Below are 24,637 nucleotides of genomic sequence, written 5' to 3' on the forward strand. Positions count from 1 at the left end.
TCATTGAGTTACGCAAGCCCCTTCGCCACGACAAGGCAGTAATCCATAAAGGGGAGTAATCCATAAAGGGGCATTCTGTATTAGTAAGTCAAATTTAAGTGTTGTTCTCTTTTAATTGTAATCTTTAGCTTTTTCTTGTTTCCTCTAGTTTCCAACCGTAAAACTATCATCCTATCATTTAAAAAAATATTCAAAATAAAAGCATTTCATCACAGGAAAGATTCTTATAATTAATTCAAAATTCTTGTATTTCAAATCCATTAACCCTTAATCAATTTATATTTTCCAAAAGCAAAGTTCTAATCAACTTTTTGCTGTTTATTAGAAAATAATTAAATTCTTAAACGTATTTAAAACATGTTGTTAAAAATTAAGAAAACTCACCCAGTGTTTTCAGACTTAGCAATCCAAAGGTTTCTATGGCAGATAACAAGCAATTTCCAAAAAGTAATTAGAAAAGGAAAGATGTAAACCCAGTGTTCTTAAAGTTGTCAACTGTGATTTGAGCAAGATGGCTATTCCCTTGTCATCCAGAAATCTGAACCATCATGGGCTGCCATTTTTTGGTCTCCTTGGAAGGCACAGCTGTCTGGAACACTTGGGGATGATTTCAAGTCCTGTCCTTGTCCAGAGAGGAATTATGAAGTGCTGGTCTGCTCTCTGGTCTTCATTCTACTGCATCATTGGCTACATTAAAAATGGAGCTGTCTTCAGTTAATGATTTCTTCACCAGAAGTACTTTTGAAAAGTTCAAACTGTCTTTCTTATATCCATAGTTGAAGTTCCACATTGTGTTCCAAACACAATCCTATGTCAAAAAACTGGTGTCAGTAAGATATTGGGTTTTTTTTAATAGTTCCTAGATAAGAACATTAGCAAAAATAAATCATTCTTGAACAGTATTACCTTACAGAATTTGTTCCTACACAGCATGGGGTTGGCTATTGGCTTTTAGATGGCTTTTGAAGAAGATTAGACAAATTCATGGAAGAGAAATCTGTCAACAGCTGTTAGCTAAAATAACTAACTGGAATAGTTAGACTCAAAGGAGTGCCTTTATAAATGCCAGCTCCTGAAAGAACAATTGATGGGGTAGAATTATTGCTTTTCATTTTGTGGAGCTGCTTATAGAACCATCTGGATAAAGCACTGTTGGAAATAGGGTCTTTCCAGAAAGGCTGTATTTATATTTTCAGTTTAGTACTAAAATTAAATGTAATTAAAATAAATGCAAAGGTAGGAGTAAGACAAACCTAATGCATTTGGGGGAAAAAACAGCAACTCTTAAAATGATGTACAGTACTGAAAAAAATACTGTCTTAAGAATATGAAGTGTGAGGTTCTTTGATTTTTAATTTTTTCCCTGTTGTGAACTTGGCGGTATTTTCTCTGAGCTATTCTCAGGATAGATTATATATTCCAAAATTGTATAGCTGCATCAATATGTAGGTATATAGCTTAAAAATAACCATTCTCTGTATCTTTATACAACACAAGGCAGATAATTTTTTCACCAAGGGTTTCTAATGATATGGTATTTTGCTTTGCTATAAGAACCTAAGCTGTTTATGTCTAACCACTCTGAGGTTTTACACTTGTTTATGTTATTGTGCTTACCTTTCAATGACTGTAAACTTGTCAGCTGGAGGGGGAAGGGGAAATGGACTTTTAAATCCTACAACGTGTGAAAATCCATGTGACCAGAGATCCAGTCTATCTTGCCTTCATTTGTAGATAATAAATTGCCTTTCAACAGAAGAATCTCCAACTAAGTAGCTATTCAGTTCTTAGATCAGTGATTCTCAACCTTTCTAATGTCGTGACCCCATAATACAGTTCCCCATGTTGTGGTGACCCCCAAGTGGGTGTGGCCACCAATAAGAGAGAGTAGGACAGCTAGGGAAAAGGGAAAAAAATGGCGGACAGCATGGTTTGGCGACCCCCGTGAAATGGTCATTCGACCCCAAATGGGGTCCTGACCCACAGGTTGAGAACCACTGTCTTAGATCATTTTTGAGATTAAACTCACAATCAGAAAACCCGGATATGGCAAACCTTTCTGGGCTGTCTCTTTTCCAACTGCTGGTAATACTTTTCTATTTTAAAAAAACAAAACAAAAAACTGTATGCAATGATACCTACTCTTGCTTTCCATTCAGTAAGATCAAATGCATTCCCTGACATGTTTATTGGATATAATATGTGTAAATATGCGTGGCAATCTTACTGTGTCATGCAAATAAAATTTTTCCTATATGTATTTAACTGAATAAGTATATTTCACACAGGACTCTAAAGTATACATTAATCAAAATAAAATGTGTTTGTCAGTACTTTTATCTCAGCTAGAAACATTTATTACTGAAGTCAGAATCTTCAGCCCCAACTGAGAATAAGAAACTAGATTCTGACTTGTGTGACAAATCTCTTTCACTATCCTTCTCCTGCCAGGATACATATACAAATAATATATGAGGCCTTGGATGAAGTAATGTGTGTAGCTAACTATAGAACCTTGTTTTGTTTTTTTAATTCATCCTTCTTAAAGAAACCAATATTTTGCCAAGCTACTATTTTCGAATATCACTTTCTCATGAATAGATGCTTTTAAAAATAGGAAAGAGGAGACAGAAAAATATCCGGGCATTATAAACCTGCTTAGTATATTTTTTCTTTATTTTAGTATAGTTTACCATCACATAAAAACACAAAAAAGTCTGCAGTAGATGCTATCTATAATTTGGCTAAGAATTTTGGGTCAGGTTTGAATTAATAGCTTTTTTTCACCCTACATACTGGACATCAAGGGTCTACAACCCCAGATCCTTTGACCGGTACCGGGCCACGGTATGCCAGCAACTGGGCCACACAAACAAGCAAAGCCCCATCCGTGGGATGCAGGCAGCACACAAACCCACATACTCTCCGGTCCATGAAAAAAACTTTTCTTCGTGGAACTGGTCCCTGGTGCCCAAAAGGTTGGGGACCTCTGCTGTACATGCCATGCAGAAAAGAAAGAAAATGAAGATATTTGAAGACTGGTCAAAAAGTAGGTCTGTATTAGTTGATGGATTTCTGAAATAAAATCTAGAGGGTGTGTGGTTTCCATGTGCTTTAAGGAAAAAAGTGAGGTGGGATCTCTAGCTTTTTATCTTTGGTGGGAAGATGCTTCCATCTGCAGTGACAGAACAAGCAGGGCCTTTTTGTCCTAAGAGTTGGGGGGTGGTTGGTGCATCAGTTTGATAATTGATGTATCCCAATTATTGACTATTATATGTGGCCGTCAAGAAATTGGGAAAAGGTTCTGGTGAATGAACGATACAAAAATCGTGTTACTGAGGGTAGAGACAGACTAATACAAGTTTTGATTGGTCAGGGAAGATATAGTGAGAAACACTAGATTTGTTGTGTCGGAGGAAAGAAAATAAAAAATTTGCTGTCAATTTCTACTTCCAACTCAATGGTCTAAACCTGACTGATGGATTGCTGATGGTGTACGCCAGTTGCATTTGTAATAAAACTTTGTTCATTCTCAATCTTGTGGTAAATGAACATGCATATTTGGCATATATTACTGAACCTGGCATATATTACAAGATCAGTGATGTCATCGCTTCAGAGATTTTCCCTCTAAATGTTCAGGTTATTCAGCAACTTAACAACACCAAGGCTGAGGAAGGTAATATTAATCATACAAGACATCTTACCTGTGAACAGATATCCTTCTCCTGAACTGTGGGATATGGATATCTGTATAGTAAGTTGGGGCAGCAAGGATAAACTAGAGTATCTGCAGAAGTAGGGACCTGCAGTAGTACAGACCTCAGCTCTTGAACCTGGTTTTTACACTGGTGTTGAAGTCTGTACAACTTTGGTCTTAAGTGGATCCAGCTTCCATGCCCTGGATGTCAGGTTGAAGAAACTTGTGGGATCCATGGAACCATAGGCTTTTCTCAAGTAATCTATGGCCCAATACATTCAGGGAGCCACATGCTAGACATTGTCTTTGTGCCAGAACATTTTGATCATGGAGAGCATTACAGTTAACCCCATGCTGTGATCAGATCTCAACTAGTCCAGATGAGATTGCGTGTCACCTATCAATGTGACAAGAAGGCTCATTAAGATGATTCACCCAGCATCTGATAGATGCTGATAAATACGGGCAAGCATTTGGAGAGTTCCACTGAATGCCTGCTTAGCCATTGACAATAGAATCTATAGATGATCCAGGCCTTTTGATATGATTGCTTCTGAGCAGTCTCTCTCTGTCAGCTAATCCCAGCTAGTCTTTTGGTTTACTCAGGAGTTTCTGTAGAAGAAATGAAGAAGAAATACCTAGAGTTGACGAGCAATATAACAAATGAAGCTCACACTGAAGCCTATACCATGGACATAATGGAACTTCCTTATTGCATCAGCAAACCGCCATACATCAATCTCTTTTAGGATGGCAACTCCCTTTTCAGAAATGTTAGTAGATAGATTTCCTGGATGATGTCTGTGCACAGCATTTTGCTGACAAAATTATTCAGATTTGAAAGTCTTAAGTAGGATATAATGTGGCAACGTGGAAGCGTATAGCTATGTAAGTTGGGATTCAAGTAAGTCAGGCACATCAAAACATCTAAAGCAGAAGAGAGATATATCATAACAGTATTTATCTCTAAAACCAGAGGTGGGAAACAAGTGTTTGGCCAAGTGATTACAGAGTTGTGGGATGCTACAAAATTTGGTCTCCACTCTTTTTAATGTTTACATGAAGGCATTGGAAAAGGTCATCTATCAATTTGAAATATTATGAATATGCTGATTGTACTTTGGCATTTTGGACTATGCAGAACTGCATTGTTGCCTTGTCCCAGTGTGTGAAAGTTATTTTCTTCTGGATGAGGTGAAACAGGCCAAAAATGAATTCAGATAAAATTAAATCATGGTTTGTAGATTGAGCTTGATTTTATTTAGCACTAAATTTAGGGACTTACAGTACTAGAGGGGCAAGATTATTTCCAGCCTTCTCTAAATGTGCACAACTATAACCACACAAGAAATGACTCATGTATTTTGAAAGCCAGATGGTGCATACATTGGGGAAAAAAACTGATTTGTATCCATGCATTTAAGGCTTCAAATTGAAGTACCCCGACACCAACATAGGCAGAAATTTGGGCAATGAGGAACAAAAAGCAGGTCATTTAAAAAACATGTCCATATCAGTTTCCTGCGAATTCTTTAAAAGTGCATTCATAGTCTGAAAGCAGAGAAGAAAAGAGCATGGATACAAATCAGTTTTTCTTTTCGGTGTATGCACCAACTAGCTTCCAAAATTCCAAAACTTTTCTTGGAATATAAGTAAACTCTATTATAGATGTTTCAGCACTCATTTTTCCATGTGTTTCTTAATGGCCAGAAGTCAAAAGTATGAAGCCACTTTTTTCTATTACTCCATCAACGTAGATAGTTAAGTGCCTTTCCACACACTTTGCTGATTGATTGCAATGACAGACAACTGAAATAGCTTCCTATTTTTGGCAGAGCAAATTGCCTGGAGTTTTTAGCATGTCATGCTTCTTCTCTGTTCTTCTCTTCTCTTCTCTTCTCTGTCAAATTCTACAGAGGCTTCAGACATATGAAGGCTGACCATTATGTTTGGCATTTTAAATTTATACATCATATTCCTTTAAAATACTTGGTAAAGTTTAAGGGCCTTAACCTATCCATGGAAAACCACAGTAATGATAATTTGATTTGATTGTGCAAATGTAGAATACTCAAATTTTACTGTAAAAAAAGTTTATAGTAACTGAGACAGATGGTTGGCTTGCAGATAGTAGGTAATTTAATAATTTAAAATATTAGCAAGTTTCCTTGGTTCCACACTTTTTTTTTTTTTTTTTTTTTTTTGTAAATCCAAAGTATTAATTCTTTCCAGGTCATTCCTCTGGTTTACTTGTAAATCCATTTTGGCATTGTTTTCTGTATCATTCTCATGTTCTGGCATTTTTAAATAAATTTTTGAGATCCACAACATCTTTTTTCCATACCATTTTTAGAGTCCAGAATTTTTTGAACTCCAAACCACCAGTCCATCAGTTTCAGTCCTTGTTACGTCCAATAAAATCTGTTGTTCCTCAGTATATCCTTTGCTAAAGTATAACCTAATTTTTTAAGATACAAATAAACAGCCTTAGTAAATTGTTCCCAAACAATTGTTCCTTTAATTTCTTCTATAGTCAAATACTGTTATTAATGGGTCTGTTTCCTTTTAAGAATAATATTTCATTCTCTCCTTCAAGCCCCCTCTTATCACCTGTTTATTTTCCAACCAGTAAAACTTTCACAGAGTTTTATAACTGATATCAAAGACTTCATTTATTGTTTAAAAAAAAATTAAGCACCCCACAGGAAATATTCTTTCAAGTCCACCTAATCTCTTAACTTTCCAAAATCAACATTTTAATCCTCACTTTTCTGTTTTCCAAAAATTAAAGCTACTCTTATTAACTTTAAAAGTTACTCAGAGCTTCTTTCATCCAGGGTGAAAGAAAAGTCTCCCAGTGTAATACAACATATTTTGGGGAAAGTTCTTAACTTGAAAGAAATCAGTAATAAGCACTCCCTAAAAGAATTAATAAAGAAGTAAGCAAATTCAGTTTCTCTTTAAAAGGTTAAAACCAAGCATCACTTAGGCAAGATTAGTATTTCTTTGGCCCTCAGATCTCTCATACCCATTGGAGAATGCTTTTTATTATCTCTTCACATAAATAATCTGTATGGACTCAAACAAAAGTGATCTAGTCTTTTCCTTCATCCAAAGAGCTGTTCTGAGAAGCAGATCCTTTCACTGCTTCTATTTCAGCTATGTTCATTAGCTCTGCAAAAAAGGGTCATGTTCAGTCCACCATGATATAGTTTATTTATTGATTTGACTTATCTGTCACACTTTTTAAACTTAAGAATAGCAATTATTCACCATAGTAATGGGGGACTTTAATTACCCTGACATCAACTGGGAGACAAACTCTGCACCAAGTGGAAGATCAAACAGACTCCTGACAAACCTAGCAGACAACTTTGTCTCCCAAAAAGTAGAGAAGGGAACTAGGGGATTAGCCATTTTGGATCTAATTCTCACTAACAGAGATGAAATGATAGAAGGTGTTGAAGCCACAGGAACCTTGGGAGGTAGTGATCATGCAATATTGGAATTCAACATTATGGAAGCACAAGCAATAGAACATAGTCAAACTAGAGTCTTGGACTTCAAGAGAGCTAATTTCAATAAACTTAGAAAGGGCTTGGGAAGGATTCCATGGATGAGAATCCTCCAGGGGAAAACAATGCAAGAAGCTTGGGAAATTTTGAAAAGCAAGATAATAGAAGCTATTATCTAGCTCAATACCAACAAAGAGGAAAAATAACAGCTCTCAAAAGAAACCAGCATGGCTTCATAAAGAACTCTCTGACAAATTGAAAGATAAAAAGGGCAAGTATAGAAAGTGGAAAGAGGGGCACATAACTAAATCAGAATATCAACAAATAGCCCGAGCCTGCAAAGTGAGGAAAGCCAAGGCTCAAAATGAACTAAGGCTTGCGACCAAAGTCAAAAATAACAAAAAAGTGAAGGAAACGATTGGTCCATTAGTGGGTGAAAGTGGTAAGAAGGTGACTAGCAATAGGGAGAAAGCAGAATTATTTAACTCATTTTTTGCATCTGTCTTTACACAAAGGGAAAAAAACAGACCAACCTATCAAAAATAGTGCCATAAAAAAAACAGTATAGAAACAAGTTAAGATGGGCAAGAAAATGATAAGTGAGCACCTGTCCAGCCTAGACGAGTTCAAATCACCAGGACCAGATGGATTACACCCCAAGGTTCTCAAGGAACTGGCAGATGTGATCTCAGAACCACTGAACTATATTTTTCAAAGATCTTGGAGCACTGGGGAACTACCAGAGGACTGGAAAAGAACTGATGTAGTTCCCATCTTCAAAAAAGAAAAAAAAATAGATCCAGGAAATTACAGACCTATCAGCCTGACCTCAATACCTGGGAAGATTCTGGAAAAGATAATCAAACAATGAATCAGTGAACACCTAGAGGCAAACAAAGTCATTACTAAAAGCTAACATGGGTTTGTCAAAAACAGATCATGCCAGACAAACCGTATTGCATTCTTTGACCAAGTGACAAAATTAGTGGATCAGAGGAATGCTGTGGATATAATTTACTTGGACTTCAGTAAGGCATTTGATAAAGTAGATCACAATCTACTACTCGATAAGTTAGAAAAATATGGGTTAGACAGCATCACCACCAGATGGATTCGTAGCTGGCTGACAAGCCATACTCAGCGTGTGGTCCTCAATGGAACTGCATCTACATGGAGGGAAGTGTGTAGTGGGGTGCCCCAGGGCTCTGTTCTAGGCCCAGTGCTCTTCAACATCGTCATCAATGATTTGGACGAGGGGATAGATGGGAAACTCATCAAATTTGCAGATGACACCAAGCTGGCAGGAATAGCCAACACTCCAGAAGACAAGCGTAAGAACAGGAGGACCTGGACAGACTTGAACACTGGGCGCTATCTAACAAAATGAAATTCAATGGTGAAAAAAGTAAGGTTCTACATTTAGGCAAGAAAAACCAAATGTACAGGTATAGTATAGGGGGTACCTTGCTCAATAGTAGTAACTGTGAGACGGAACTTGGGGTCCTAGTAGACAATCACTTAAATATGAGCCAGCAGTGTGCTGCAGCTGCCAAGAAGGCCAACACAGTGCTGGGCTGCATTAACAGAGGGATAGAATCAAGATCACGTGAAGTATTAATACCACTTTACAATGCCTTGGTAAGGCCACACTTGGAATACTGCATCCAGTTTTGGTTACCACGATTTTAAAAAGATGCTGAGACTCTAGAAAGAGTACAGAGAAGAGCAACAAAGATGATTAGGGGACTGGAGGCTAAAACATATGAGGAACGGTTGCTGGAATTGGGTATGTCTAGTTTAATGAACAGAAGGACGAGGGGGGACATAATAGCAGTGTTCAATATCTCAGGGGTTGCCACAAAGAAGAGGGAGTCAAGCTATTCTCCAAAGCGCCTAAAGCAGGACAAGAAGCAACAAATGGAAACTAATCAAGGAGAGAAGCCACCTAGAACTAAGGAGAAACTTCCTGACAGTTAGAACAATTAACCAAAGGAACAACCTGCTTCCAGAAGCGGTGAATGCTCCAACACTGGAAGTTTTTAAGAAGAGACTGGACAGCCATTTGTCTGAACTGGTGTACGGTTCCTGCCTGAGCAGGGGGTTGGACTCGATGACTCTTTATCTCAAAAAAAGAATGGGGACAGCTGCTAAAATTAATCAGATTTGAACCAAAGCAAGACATAGATGAAAGACCTCTATAAGTCATTCTATATGATTTTGGGACAATTTCCATAAGTTAATTGATTGAGCTTCTGTGGCTACCAATTTATATATCACAATCTTAGATGATTTATAAACAGCAGTAAAAATACAACAAATATATAGAACAATAAAAAACTCCAAGCATCTCAAAGGCAAACATTCCTCCACACATCAATATTTAATTTTCTTTTGGTTGTATTTAACATTCAATCCCTAGCATCTCAGTGTAAAATAGAAAATAAAATACATAAGACCCTTGGGAGATGCTGGCATCTTAGTAGATGATTTGACCCAGCATAAAGCATCTTCCTATGTTCCCACATGAAGTTATTTATATACTGACTTTTACTGTTAGATATTTTCTATTTAGATATTGACTTTTACTATAAGATTTTGGCATTAACTATAAAAAATAAACAATTTCTCAGGATTTTGATTATCCTGATAATTGCAAGTCATAACAAAATATAAGTGATGATTTTAGAAACTGGATACTAGTGGGGATTAAAGATTTTAAGCAGAAGGAAAAAATAAAAACCTGATTTCAATTAATACTGTGAGTTACAGAATGATATAAAACAAAGGAAATATAAAAGGAGATCATTGTAGTAACTACAATATCAACACTGTCAGTAATGACGTCTGCTTCTATGAATAGACAGTCTAAAAGATGTTAGTGAAGAAATGACAAATATGGAACAAATTTTATCTGATAAGATAAAGTACAGAATGTAGAATTACAAATGACAAGCCAAGAGAATAGAAAAGAACACTTTACTAGATATAGAAAAGAAACTGATTGAAGTTTTTTAGAAGTAAAATACAATGATGAACCAAGGGAATGATCTGGAAAAGGTTTTCTTATTTTCTTATTAGAACTTTAGAAAGACAAAATAAATCTGTAAAATAAGATAAAAGGGAACTGAAGAGAAATCATATCCTATAACAATAATGGATTGAATTGACAAATAAAAGGAAGGAATACGTGGAAGGAACCATCAAAAGTAAAAGGAAGGAATGTAAAGTTGGTTTATTTGATCAAGATTTTTTTTTTTTTTTGCAAAATTCTGGCAACCTTTTATGAACTTTGTACTAACTCCAGAATTGAGAAGTTGATGTGTTATAGATTTGATTATTGACAAAGGATGAGATATGGGATGAAGAAGTATCTGTTTTTAACCTTAGGGGGTGAATTTGTTTACACTTGTTGTGGTGAAGGTTGGAAGTCCCTTCATTATATTATATTGTATTGTATCATATCCTATATCATATCATATCATTATTTTATTTTTAAGTCTTTTATATTATCTTTTATCCATTTATTATATTGTAAGCCTCCCAAAGTTATTTCTATGTTATATTCTCTTTTGTTTTTCTTTTTTTCCTGTACCTTTTATATTTTTCTTTCCATTTTCTTTTCTTTCTCTTAGTTTGTCTTAGTTTTTACTACTTTAATTACAATTCTTAATACAATTATATTGAAAAAAGAAAAAAAAAGTCAAGGTGTTGGCCAGAATCAGTTATGAATAGAGATGTATAGCATTATAACATTAACATGTCTCAAACTGATTCTTATAAGTATGTAGCTGCTTCAAAGATATAATTTAGAGTATACAGATTGACATGCTATATTAGATTGCCTAACCACAGTGTTTGTTATAAAGTGGAGCTATCATAAAAATAAAGTGCCTAAAATTTTAGTGGAAATAATTAAATTTGCAAAAGTACTGCAGCTCCAATTAGACAGACTTCATGTTAATAATCGGTTTTGAAAATCTGAGGAAGAGCAGGAAATGAAGCCATCAGAGTTATTTATGGAAATCAAACTAAGTGGATTCTTCGTATGTAGCCCGTGTAAAGATACATTTTTAAAAAGAACTTGGTAAATAGCACCTGAGGCCAGGGTATGACCGTCAGATGACATATCCCTTTGAAATTTGGAATGTAGAATAGCACAGTAAATACAATAACAGAAGTGAAGGTAGGGAGAAATGGTTTATTTCACCAATGCTAAATTTCGTGCTGAGAAACGCTAGCTATAAATTTACATGGTTTATAAAGAGAAAAGGGGGGTATCTTTGTAGTTTTCAATTAAACTGCATCTTTATTCTATGAATGGATATTCTTCAGTAGGACATGTGAAATAGTGTTTTTGTATAAGAAACAGAAATTCCAATTATTTCTTTGAAGAATTAGAAACTTTTTCAAAACCATTCATTTTCCTGCTTCAACTGCCTTTTCCCTTCCCTTCATTTTTTTGCAGTTACAACAAATAATTTGAACTTTGGAAATAGGTGTCATGAAAGAACAATTTGGGTTATTACAATATTTGTACATGGGACTGCCTTTGAACATGATCTACAAATTTCAGTTACTTCAAAAGAAAGTATCTAATTGTTGAAGGGTATTAGCCAGTGCAATCATATTATGCTGGCAGTTTTCCGGCCTACTTTGTCCTGCTTTGTTAGTCACAAAGAAAGAAACTTTCTGAAAGACGTCTCTACCAATGGCTATTCTTGGTATTCCCACTATATGAGGCAAGGTAGTAATTATAAGAAAGAAGACTTTTGACATATTTATTTTTATCCATTTCTGACAATTTTATTATATACCAGGTATAGCCAATCTGGCTGGTCCTCTGGATGCCTTGGAATGCAACTTCCATAAGACTCAGGCACCAAAGCCAATCATAAAGGCCAGTGAGGGCCACAGGTTGGTGCTAGAAAGCCCAGGCAGACTGGCGAGGGCAATGGGTGAGCACTAGGGAGCACAAGGAGTTGTGAGTGCCTTGTGCTATGGAGTGTAGGTGGGTAAGGAAGTGTTACAATATACAAGATTCTAAGTTCTAAGATGGCGGCGCCTGGATCGGCTGCAGCTGCATTAGCTCTCAAAGGTGAAATGTTTTAGGAGGGATATAAGGGATATAGGCCACATGATCGGGAAGGTTTTAATGTGTTTAAGCAATGTGGTGGAACTAAGGTAACATACAACTGACAATCTTTGCTGGCATGGCGAGTTTCTAGCTGTTTCGGAACTGTTGGTGAGACCATTAAAAATCGTTGGCTCTGTTTGAATTTGTTCTGCCGGCAGAAAGATCTGACTGCTGGCCTAGCGACAGATTCTATTGCAACTCAGGGTGTTTCCGAGGGAGGCAGAGAAGGAGAGGTCCCGGAGCTTATGGAGCGAAGGAACTGGATGAGGCTGTCGGCAGGCCCAGAGGAAGAGAAAGAGGCTTTTGGAGGAGTTGGTGGCGGCGGCAACGTGCTCCAGGGGCCAAAAGAAGCAAGGCCTCTTTAAGGAAAAGGTGGAAGAGTCAGGATCAAAAAAAGGAAAGGAGGCAAGGTTGTCGTGCAGGAATACAATCTAATTTGAGGGCTAATCCACACGGAGCTCCATTTCTATCTGTCCTGTTTGACATCGTTCGCTCCCTAGAGATTAAAATGGCCAATCTGAAACTTCAGCTGGAAGCCATGAACAAGGGGCATATATCGGAGGTGGTGGCCCTTTGAGAGCTGTGTGCAACGAAATTTCATTTCGGTGTATGCCGATTGGTATACATTCAAAGTGACAATAAAGTTGTTGTTATTGTTATTGTTAAGATGCTTGGGAGATCCCTGGGGAGAAAAAGCGTTGGCAATGACTTACAGAAGCAACTTGTGAATTTTCATGCTGGCTTCCCCCATTGATTTTGCTTGTGAGAAGCCAGCAGAGAAGATCACTAATGGCAATCACATGTCCATGGGACACTGCAACCATTGTAAATAGGAGCCACTTGCCAAATTCCCAAATCACGATCGTGTGATACAATGGCGAGAATATCCAGCATGTCATAAATGCCACACAATACCAGCATTATCGTAACATTGAATGGTCACTGAATGAATGGTTAGAACTTGAGGATTACCTGTGTATTTAATCAGTTCCTCTTTCTGACTAACAATAAATAATATATCATGAAAGAGTATTAAAAAAAATAAGAATGCAAAGCTATGAGAAAATATCCTTTTAAAAATACAAGAGACAACTGAATGGGCAGTTGAAATAAGATTAATAATGGGGAAAACTTTTGATTTTACTTGTAAAAAAAGGTACATTGTGAAGGATATGTCATGGTATTTAATAAATGGATGTAAATATAATTATATTTTATTATTTGAATGTATATCTGTTACTGACCGCTAAAATATAAAACTGTAAACAACTGAAATCAAATATAAGGAAGGCGTATCTCCTGTCATTCCTGATCTGGCCCCCGGAAAAACTAGATTAAAATTTATTTAGAAATACACTAATTATTTGAAAAAGGGTTTTTTAAAAAAAAAATGTTTAGGAGCAACCGTTTGAAACATGCATAGATTCATCTTATTCTTTAAAACTATATTAGGCTAGTTTCCAAGTTGTGCTGACATCCTACATACTGGTTTTCAAAAAGGACTGTCACCATCAATTTTTCTTTTTTAAGGGATTTTAATTCTTTCAGCATGTTCATATGGTTTTATAAAGCCCTAGATACATGGCAAATCCCCTTGGTGTTGTAAGACAAGATTGCTGTTAAAAAATGTTTAGGCTTAGTCAGCTTCTTCTCACCACTGAAGTCATGAGGGACTCTGGGAAATAGTGTTTATACTAAGCTTAAATTGATAGGGCAAGTTTAATGCAATCGGGTCAAAGGTACAACTGCTTAGCTAGTCTCATCAACTGCTCAGGTTTCAACATCAGTTTATAAGCAAAGGCCTCTAATGATAACATCTGGCTGCTAACTCAGGGACTGCTTTTTTAAATGTCATGATTGAATGTAATTCAATGTGGGGAGGAGCAAACCTTAAGGGCAGCTTAATTCCTGAATTATATGGTTTCAACTAGATAAGATAGAAATGCCAGGCTTTTTGATTGATTTCATGAACCAACTCTTTCTTTTTGTATCAAGAGCTTTTTTTTTCTCCCCATCACCCGAAGATATTTATGTGAAGTGGGAAACATGCAGAAAGTTTTCTGGCCTTGTGAAAAGGACAGCTTCTTGGTGTTTGGAGTAAAAAATGTCAAGTCATTTAGTCTTGGTATTCTTAGCACTTAATTAAGAAGCTAAATTCAGAGAGATGATTTTGAAACAAACTTAATCAACCCTAACTTGAAATTTGGTTGATCTGGACTATTTTAACCACAAGTCAGAACCATGTAATTGTATTGAATCAGATAATTTATTTTAGGAACAAAAGAAATTATAGTTGCCTCCATGCTGCTTCAACTACTCTTACCGGTATAGAAGGCATACAATCATTCTCAAAGACATGCTCAAACTTCTTTACTAAATGCAATTTACAACTTATGTCCTCATTAAGTGAATTTTTTCTCAGTCTTCCTTTTCTCAGTTTTCTTGCAAGAATGTTTTATACTAGGGAGGGCTTTTTCTTTTAGTTTCGTTGCATCATTCTATCTAAGCTGATTTCACAGGAAACACATATAATTGTTCATGAAGACAAATAATTGTAAAGATACAGGTGCATCATTGCATGTTAATGCCCACATTATGATTATGTCCAAACATATGATTGAAGATGTTCTTAGTTGATTTCATCAGTTTTAATTAAATTGGCAAGCCTAGCTAAGTTAACTTGTAAAAGCAACTTCTGAAAGAGAAAAATGCATCATATCACATATGAAAAAATATTGTGTTTGTGGGGAACAGAAATTCCATAATACAATCCACGCAAAATTAGAGATCCTGGAATCTGAAACAGCCAAAGGCTTCTTCAGTGTTATACTCAGATCTCAAAATAATTGACTAATGTAAGAATTAGTTTCCTTCAAACTAAGCTCAGCTCCTAATGACCTTATAGGCACATCTATGTAGTTAACACCACATAAACTGATGTTGAAAAGCCTATTTCTGAAAGCAGTAAAGTGTTATCCTTAGCTTTAACGATCTACATACTGCCTGGCAAAGCCAGTAGCTTCAGAATTCCAAATGCATATCTGAAGCCACTCTACTTTTGCGTTTCTTTTAATCTGTAAGTTGTGCTGTTTCAAATATATATGGATTTCTATTTATAGTTCAGTCAAAAGTTGGCTTGAGATGTTTCTTTTTTGTAATATATGTTCATGGTTTAATGCTTACATTACCCATTCACATTTGTTCCTTCAAAGAAAGGATGGAATCTTTTTAAAGCAATAAAAATTATATACATTGAACTGTTCACAGTATAAACTTTCTTTGAGGATATTAACGAAACCTAAACTACCAACCGTTACGTCCGGTGAATCATATTCTATCCAAGAGTGTTTCTCTGTTAATGCTCATAGTAAAATCCAAATATATCTCTGTATGTCTTGGGATGATATATTTATACACCATATATGTAAGATAAAAGAAACAGATGAACTGAATACTATGGAACTAAATTATGTCAGTGTTATTATAACTATGTTTCCTGCACTACAGACCATAATTATGCTAATTAAAAGAAAGTAGAATTCTGTACAATTATGAACATTTAAAATTAAGCATTTGGTTTCTAAATTAAATTTTACCTTTTCCTCTCTTCCATGCCCCCGCAAACTTCTTCATTCCCTTCCCTATTTGGCAACAGCCACTTACCTGCTTGTGGCCCGTAGACTTGCAGCTTCCTGCCGGCTTCTTCCTCAACTTTGTTTGCGGGAATCTTGCAGGAAATTGCCTCACCGTTAGACTCAGTTAACAGGGATATGACTACAGGGATTGCTGTTACTAAGCAATGCAGTTGCTCTTTACAATTACACCACTTAGCGATAGAAATTCCAGTCTCAATTGCCATGGTAAGTCAAGAAATATCTGTATTTTATTTTATTTTATTTTATTTTAATTTTATTATTTTATTTTATTTTTTATTGCAGGCATCTTTAGGAGGTAGGGCAAAAAAAAAAAAAATCAAGATTGCAGCTGCAACCACACAATCAAACTTCTGCCCATTTTTATATCCAAAACCTGCGTAAAAAAAGAGATGAGCTTCAATCACATAATCATGGCCACCAACCTGACTGTTTTAACACATACACCCTCTTTTAGTCATTAGATGAGCATCATCTTTCTTTGAGTTAAGTGGAACCATTCATGCAAGGAAAAATATACAAGTTTCCTCCTTTACTTACTCCTCCTCAAGAATTAATGTGCAGCAGCTGATGAAGTACTTTGTGATCCATAAACATTTGTAATAAATATTGGCATTCATGGTGCTGCACAATTATGGTGCATGAGGTGCATTATCCTCAGGTACAAACATTTTGATACAATCTGCAGTCTACTTGTGAGCTCTTATATTAAAACCAGCGCATTTGTATTTTACAGTATAAATGTTCTGTGGTGATGATATGAAATGGCTCTTTGTGAAGCTGTAATGTTTCACGAACATGAATGCTTATAATACACCAATGCAAAAGTTAAACATCTTGGGGCATTTGCAAGAAGCCTGAAGGCTGTACCCAGTCACGAGCTAATGGAACACATTGCAGCCACCTTCATCCCCAATGCAAAAGTGTTGATGTGTCCCATTTCCAGTTCAGACATGCTCCAAGTCACTTAGGTTAAATACATAGAATAGAACTACATAATCACTGCAGCCTGAATTTCATATTGCAAGCACCACTTTTCCTTAGGCCTAAATTCAGTCATGTGTAGACTGACGTTAATTATCCTGGTTCAATTATATATGAGCAACTTTAATCCCAGATGAATTCAGAACGAGAACCCTTACAGAGATGTATAGTTTTCCAAAGAGGTTGCTATGGGAATCACAGTTTGAAGCTCTTTTCAAATATTTTTACCATCGTTTTTATAACAAAAATTAAATCAGTGAATAGCTGTAGCCACAAGACATTAACCTCCCTCCGTAAGAAAATATTCACATTATTGCTACTAAATATGGATGGAGAATATGTACAGAAGGTTCTTGTAAGATCCTGTTGGTCTCATTTTTCTCTCCACACATATGAAAGCCGTGGAAGTATGAAGTTACATTAACAAGATAACAGACTATCTAATGGCCCACTTTCAATCAACCATACAGTGGAGCAAATCATAAATCATACTAATCACTATCAACTATGGAATTCATATCATGTAACAAATTTCTGAACTTTCTAGACTTATTCAGATAGGCATATAAATGGATCGGAAGGAATGAGATTGGACTAAATTATGAAGTGCTGATTTCTATGCAGTGCCTCAAAACACTTACTCAAGCCATTATATAAAGCCCCAATGAAATAAGTCCAAGTTGCACCTGAATAATGGTGGCTGAAGTTTCTGATTTAAAAATGGAAGTGCTCAGTTATATGACTTCTAAAATCTGGATGAAATTATTATACCAGCCCCAGGTTTCTTTCCTGCATAGCATCACAAATTAAATCCTGCTTTGGTATAATCTAAATTTGGGTTGAGTGGCTGTCCCCTGTCTTGTGTAATTAAATTCCAGTTTAATGGCCAAGGTCTCTACTGAAAGCAGGGGGTTGTTGGGGTGCTAAGCTGCAACATGAGGAAGGGGAGGGGGTAATACACATTAGTCCTAATACACATTTAGTGACTGTTTGAAGTTACAATGGCACTGAAAAAAGTGACCTATGACCATTTTTTACACTTACAAGCATTGCAGCATCCTCATGGTCACGTGATCAAAATTCAGACACTTGGCAACTGACTCATATTTATGACAGTTGCAGTGTTCTGGAATCATGTGATCACCTTTTACAACCTTCTGACAAGCAAAGTCAATGGGGAAGTCAGATTCACTTAACAACCGTGTTACTGACTTAACAACTGCAGTGATACACTTGACAACTATGGCAAGAAAGGTTGTAAAATGAGGCAAAATCCACTTAACAAATGTCTCACTTAGCAGCATAAATTTTGGACTCAGTTGTGGTCATATGTCGAGGACTGCCTGTGATATACATATGCACTACCAAGAGTTTCTGATTTTTCTCCCAAACTAGGGGAGAAAGTATTTTTTTAAAAAAATCTATTAAATTTATTTTAAGAACTATGTGTTATTTTTATGGCCATTTAAAGATAGGAAACCACACTGCCAGTCTTCAGGAATTATAGTTGATGGTATATAAGGAACCAATTTGGGGTTGGCCTGAAGCCCTGGCCCTGTGGGTTACTCATATTTGCTTTATTTTCATCTACATTGTCTTTGCAGCTACGATTTCAATATCATCTGCTTAACCATCTCAGGACATTAGCTTACAAAAGCAAATGGGCAAATATGTAAAGTTTGGCCATTGTTTTCTGACGAATCTTTGATGTGGATATTTTGGACATTTTCTGCAAATCATATTTTTTTTAAAAAAATAGAAAAACGTTTTTATTTGGAATATTTATCCATGATATTTGTTTATGATAGCATTGCTTTCAGTTAAAGGTTTGTAAAAATAGTCAAATGTACCTGCTGCGTTTATAAATGTAAACAATTCAACAAAGGAGCAAAAGAAGCCAAAAAGAAAAATTCAGGAAGAAGAGAGTCTTCTGTTTTGCAAACTACATAAACTTCAGGGTGTTTTTTTTTAATTTAGCAGATTTATTCATTTATTCTTGGTCAAATTGCGGCAGAAAAGTTCAATAAAATTATATAACACTGATAATTGCAAATTGAAAAGATTTATTTCACTATTGCAACCATCTGGGTCTTAATTAGGAGCCTGCTAACTTCTGCTATGTTTTCTTTTATCAACTTAGAGCATGGGTGTCAATCCCGCAATGTCACGTGACATGTTGCGACTATCACGACTTTTTTTCCCATTGCTGGCAATGGGATGGGTGTGGTTTTGGCATGGCGCATCCGGCCCGTGGGCCAGCAGTTTGACACCCCTGACTTAGAGGATAGATCTATTATTAATTTAACCTTTACAAAAAATACATACCTAAGTGTTTCTCTTATTACTTTCAGTCTGGCACTAATTATTTTTTGTTCCATTTTGGGCAAATCCTGAAACAAGTTAATAGATATTCTTCTTCAAGAATATAAGGGATCTTCTCCATTGAGAGACCCTACTAACAATTCAAATTATGATCAGGTTAAATTCAGTCCTCTTTTCTATTAACTTGGCTGTTTTGCTTCAAGCTATTGTAAAGTAATAGCTTTATAAAGTCATTAAAAATTCAAGTAGAATAATTCTGCTATAAATGTTCACTTAATATTCACTTAATATTAATGTTCACTAAAAATTCACCAAAAAAAATTATTAAAATTCAATTCACATATAATAATCAGAGATATGAAAACCATATCACTGATTCTGAAAAATGTGGGTTTATATTTGGCAAATGCTGTAGTTGAAATACTTCAATTTAAATTAGACAGAAGAAAGGAAAATACCCCTCTATATTATTTGCTTTGGGCCCCAAATAATTTGAGCAAGAGCATTGCGCCATTTATAATTCTTCATGTAAAACATATTAATATCCATGCCTCTCTCCTCAGAGGAAAGAAGCTTGGCTACCCATATTACGTTATGTACCTTTGAGAGGAATCAACTTACATACATGCTTTATGGTTTTGGCTGCCAATTAATAGTATCTGTGAGTCTTACACCTGATACTCCCCATACCTTAGAAGAAGAAGAATTCCTTCAGGTTGTTATATATTGTAGCCAGTATTCAGTGTTAACAGCAGTACAAAACCGTAGAGGAATAAAACCTACAAAGAACCAGTTAAATAATTCACTAAGTGTCAGGATACAAAAGACACATAAGTATAGAATAGGATTTTTTTAAAAAAAAAAAAACACTATGAAAAGGAGAACTTCAAGGATTTTAAAACTTTCCTACAGTATCAGAAACATTGCTAGGTTACTAAATGAAACATGTTGCCTTAATAGTCCTCTTCCAATTATGATATTCTTAGATCATGCGTTCAACAGTAATGCAGGATGGCATTCTATTTCTTTTCTCTAAATTACCCCCACGTATGTGAGGTCATGTCTCACTTTATACGAAGTCAAGGCATATGCAAAACCCCTCTTTCTGGTAACTCCACTTGTCAAGACAGATCAGGAAGGTTGCAAGTGTGAGTGACAAGAGGCAGCAGATCTTTGTAATAAAGATATCTCGAGCCCTACCTTTCTGAGTAAGAATCAATTCTGCAACATACATACATATAATAACATTATTGCAGCAGTAACTCTAGCCCCTCTCCTATATAATCAGTGTTTTTGGAATGCTTTTAGGAGACTATATCTATGGTGAGACCAACATTTTAGATCAGCCCTTCAGATAATGTTGGAGTTCATTTCTCATGAGCGCATCTCAACATGGGCAGCAGTCATGAGAATTGTACTCCACAAATATCTGGAGGCTCAAAAGGTTTTGGAAGGCTTGGAGACTGTATTTTCTGACACTGCTTTTTCAACCATCTAAACTTGTTATTAGTCAGGATAAAAAGTGCCCTAAATAGTAGATAAACATATCTAAAAAAAAAAATCTGCTGCTAATTTTTTCTTGATCAATTGCATAATAGACTAAATACATTTCAAATGAAGGTACAACATTCCAGAGAACAATTAAGGGAGTATCATTTTGAGATGCCAAGCAAAATGAAGGATACTTTACAATTTAATGGGCAAAGTAACAGCTTTAGCAGATTACTAACAGATTTGCACATAACAGGTAACAAGTTTACCTTATAGATAAATCTTACAGTTTGGTTACATCTGTACACTTAATATTTATCTTCAGCAATTAATCAACACTTCTTTATTTATGAAGCAGTGGTTCTGCATCAGGAGCACCATTATATGCACAATTTGTAATTGAAGGGGGTAGGAAAATCCAGAGATCATCCAAAGATCAATAATGGCAATAAATTGACAAACACAAGAATTATTAGTGCATAATTACAGCTGTAACTTCATAAATATTTTATTCCTCAAAGTTGTTAAATTGAAAAGGAAGTTTTCCCTCTCTTCAGCTGAGTAAAATGTTAAGCATGGTAAAACTTGACTGCATCATTTCTGATGCCGGTTCCTTCTTTTTGATTGTGATTTTGATTTTTTCAGTGCACTTATATAATGTACTTTGACTACATTTGTCCACATCCATAACTAATGTTTGTACGTACAGTATTCTGTTCTAGGAGAAAATGGCAGAGACTAGCAAACAGTTACCATAACAAAAAAACCCAAGCTATTGTTATTATTGGAACAGTGATCTGCCGCATTCTGCAAAGAACTGCCAATTGATCATAATCTGCAAGAAAGTGCATTGCATTGATATAACAAGTAACTTCTTTCTCAGTTGTTCCTGTCTGGGCTATTCAGTGGAGAACTAAAATGCCTGTCCTTCGCTTACATCTACCGGGAAGATGGAAGTCAGGCAAATTAAATTAAGTAATTCTCTGTCCTAACTTGCATGAAATCTTCTGCATGGCAACACTTGGCAGAGGGAAGCTAAATCTAATCCTTTGGGTGGCAGCTCCATTGAATATCTAGCCAACTTCTCTTCTCATTGAACTTCTTTGTTTCTTACCTTTTATTTTCAAGTTGTGATGCAATAGTGCTTAGGTAGTCTTGGGTGTGATCATTCTTTGAAAAGGTCACCTCTGGGCCAACTGTACTCTGTCTTGCAAATATCTCAATAATGCACTGATTGTCATTGCCTAACTGCTTAAGATGTATATAGTGCATTCATTGTTTTTTTTTTTCTGGGAAATTCTTTCTCTTGAAGCCAATGAAGGCTTCTTTGATGCAAAGTACAAATGCGCTGTGTGTACTGTATGTCTGTATACAGTAACTGTAAAATATATTCCTATATCAAAAATTGACTTTAAATCAGTTATACATAGGCAGGTTAGAAACTTAATTTTTAAGACTGTGTCCTGAATTGTCTCATAAAATGGGTTAGTTTGACTATTACAAAACTCGCATTGATTAAAACGCAAAGTGGTAGAATTGATCCTACGTACCATCACTAGCCTCACAGGATGCTCTACTATCTTACCTTGTACTTGTAATTTTCTCTTAAGCATACAGCTACATTTGCAAGCAAACTGCCGGGCTCCAGCTATTCATTTGTTATATTTTTCAGTAATGCTTGTGGAACGCTTGATTTGTTGGCTTGTAAGTATAAATAATAGAAGATGCAGTAGATGCACTCTGCAACATATCAGCTTCATGTTTATATTTTTAATTAAAACAATATTTTTGAAAAGTCAGCATGGACAACTAAATTCAAATGTTAAAAAGGGAGGGAAGAAGAATAATTTTAAAGATGCTGTTCTGGTGGGGACCAGAACAGAAAAGCACCTGTCTTTATTTCCATACAGTGGGAAATCTCTACCAGACAAGCCCATTTTATATGAAAAGGTTGGTCCTACATATAATTTATGTGCCAAACCATGTAAAACTTTATAGGATAAAATAACCGTTTTCATTTGTCTTCATTTGAGCCAGGGCATTTTGAACCAAATGTAGCTTCCAAAGGGTCTTCAAGGGTGATTCTACGTAGAGGGCATTGCAGAAGTCTTGTTGGGTGATAATCAGAGGATGAGTCATAAATGTTTCCTTAAAGTTTTGTCAACAATTATTCTAGATTAACAGCATAAAGGACATTTTAATTATGACCAGTCTCAAGTAAAAGTTCATTGTTGGGCCAAAATAATTGTGTCCTGAGAGAAATGTTCCGAGGAGCAGTTATGAATGGTCCAGGATGTGCTTTTACAAAACCTGTTTGTGTGTGTGCGCACATGCGTGCATGCATGTATGTGAAGCCTGGAGCATATTAGGAATTGTTTTCAAAGTTGTTTAAGAGAAATACTTGCATCTACTTTGACTCAAATGTCATTAATTCTACAGTTCAGTCAATATTGTATTCACAGCACCCCTTAGTCTATTTCTACAATAATATTCAATTATTATATGAAGACATGGAAATGATTGTTGGAAGTATGCAGATTATATGTAAATTGCTAGATTTTTGCAATTATAACTAATAATAAGTAGCATCATAGTGATATCAGTTTGGTTCCATGACAGATTAATGGCTTTTAAGAAAAATAATTGACCAGGCTCTGTCAAAATAGATAAGTATGTGCTACATTTCAAGAAGATACCCAAGAAGTTACAAATAGAGCTGACTATCTTGAAGTATTTCTTCAATTATCATCTTTTTTCCATTTGGTTTTGGTGCAGAGAAGACTTAATCTTCCTAATGACATATGCCAAAATTTTGCAGACCTAATCCATTTACTTCAGTCACTCAATAATTCACAAGACCATCAACCAGGGCCATCACTAATAGGTGACAAAGAGGAGAAGGCTGCTTGGCTAGGTTTCTACTCCTGCTATCATGTCAGCTCCAGCCAGCAACCCAGTTTAGGACCCGGAGAGGAATAATAGTTAAATAGACAGTCCTACAGCTATAGAGTTTGAGGGATAAGTCAGGAGTAAAGGGGGAAAAAACTTAACTGTTCATTTTGTATAACCAGTTTCTATCTTGTATCCAGAAATATATTGAAAGAAAAAATAATAATTTGACTGAAGCTGGAATATAAACATTCTGGGAGCTATATTTATAAAAGGTTTCTATTAAATGTGATGAGCTTGCAAAATTCTGTTGGAAGTTTGGCATTAAGCCATAAGGTGTATACCAAGTGACTAAAAAGAGACAAGTGCTTTGTTTGAAAGGGGTTTGGATTTCAATGTAATCCCTAAAACAAAGCAAAATACAATAAAACAAAAAGTGGGGGCGGTGACAAGAATTGCATAATTTGCTTCTTATAACACTGAGGTTTGGGGCGAAAGCTAAACAGGTTGCTTTAAGCCTGCTCAAACTTTTGAGAGCGTCATTCCTTCAGGGTTATATCTAAGGGGGCTTTTTGCATGAAACAGAAAAAGAAGATTTGTGGTTTTGATTATTATAAAAAAGTGGATAATAGAAAAAAGTAACTTTTTTGTAATCATAGAGTTCTGTGAGAGATAATTTTGTGATCATATTTGTATTTGCTGCAAAAGAAATCGGAAGCTTCTGTTTTTAAATCTTTTTTCTGTATTTTTGTTTCTTTTTAAATTCTGTATTAGTTTGTATTAGTTTCATTTTCTTTAAAACTTTGAATAAAACTTATATATACTGCTCAAAAAAATAAAGGGAACACAAACGCATAGGATCCTATACATTTGTGTTCCCTTTATTTTTTTGAGCAGTATATATAAATAGGATAATATTTAGTAGGATACACAATGAATAGGATGAGAG

At 35.7% G+C, this 24,637-nt stretch overlaps 1 protein-coding gene and 1 long non-coding RNA gene across 3 annotated transcripts in view; one reads left to right on the forward strand and one right to left on the reverse strand.

Moving 5' to 3' along the window:
- GMDS (GDP-mannose 4,6-dehydratase) overlaps positions 1–24,637 on the forward strand; it is a 273,055-nt gene that overhangs the window by 224,576 nt on the left and 23,842 nt on the right. The gene's annotated exons all lie outside the window — the stretch shown is intronic.
- Positions 1,881–24,378, reverse strand: LOC120297274. Its single transcript, XR_005553755.1, has 4 exons — positions 21,914–24,378; positions 19,999–20,087; positions 16,013–16,378; positions 1,881–6,158 (listed from the first exon to the last, which is right to left on the reverse strand). It is a non-coding gene; the product is annotated as an uncharacterized LOC120297274 (long non-coding RNA).

This window comes from Crotalus tigris, unplaced genomic scaffold (genome assembly GCF_016545835.1).
Source record: "Crotalus tigris isolate CLP2741 ecotype Arizona unplaced genomic scaffold, ASM1654583v1 scf7180000023608.1681014, whole genome shotgun sequence".
In the NCBI taxonomy this organism is placed as follows: Eukaryota; Metazoa; Chordata; class Lepidosauria; order Squamata; family Viperidae; genus Crotalus; species Crotalus tigris.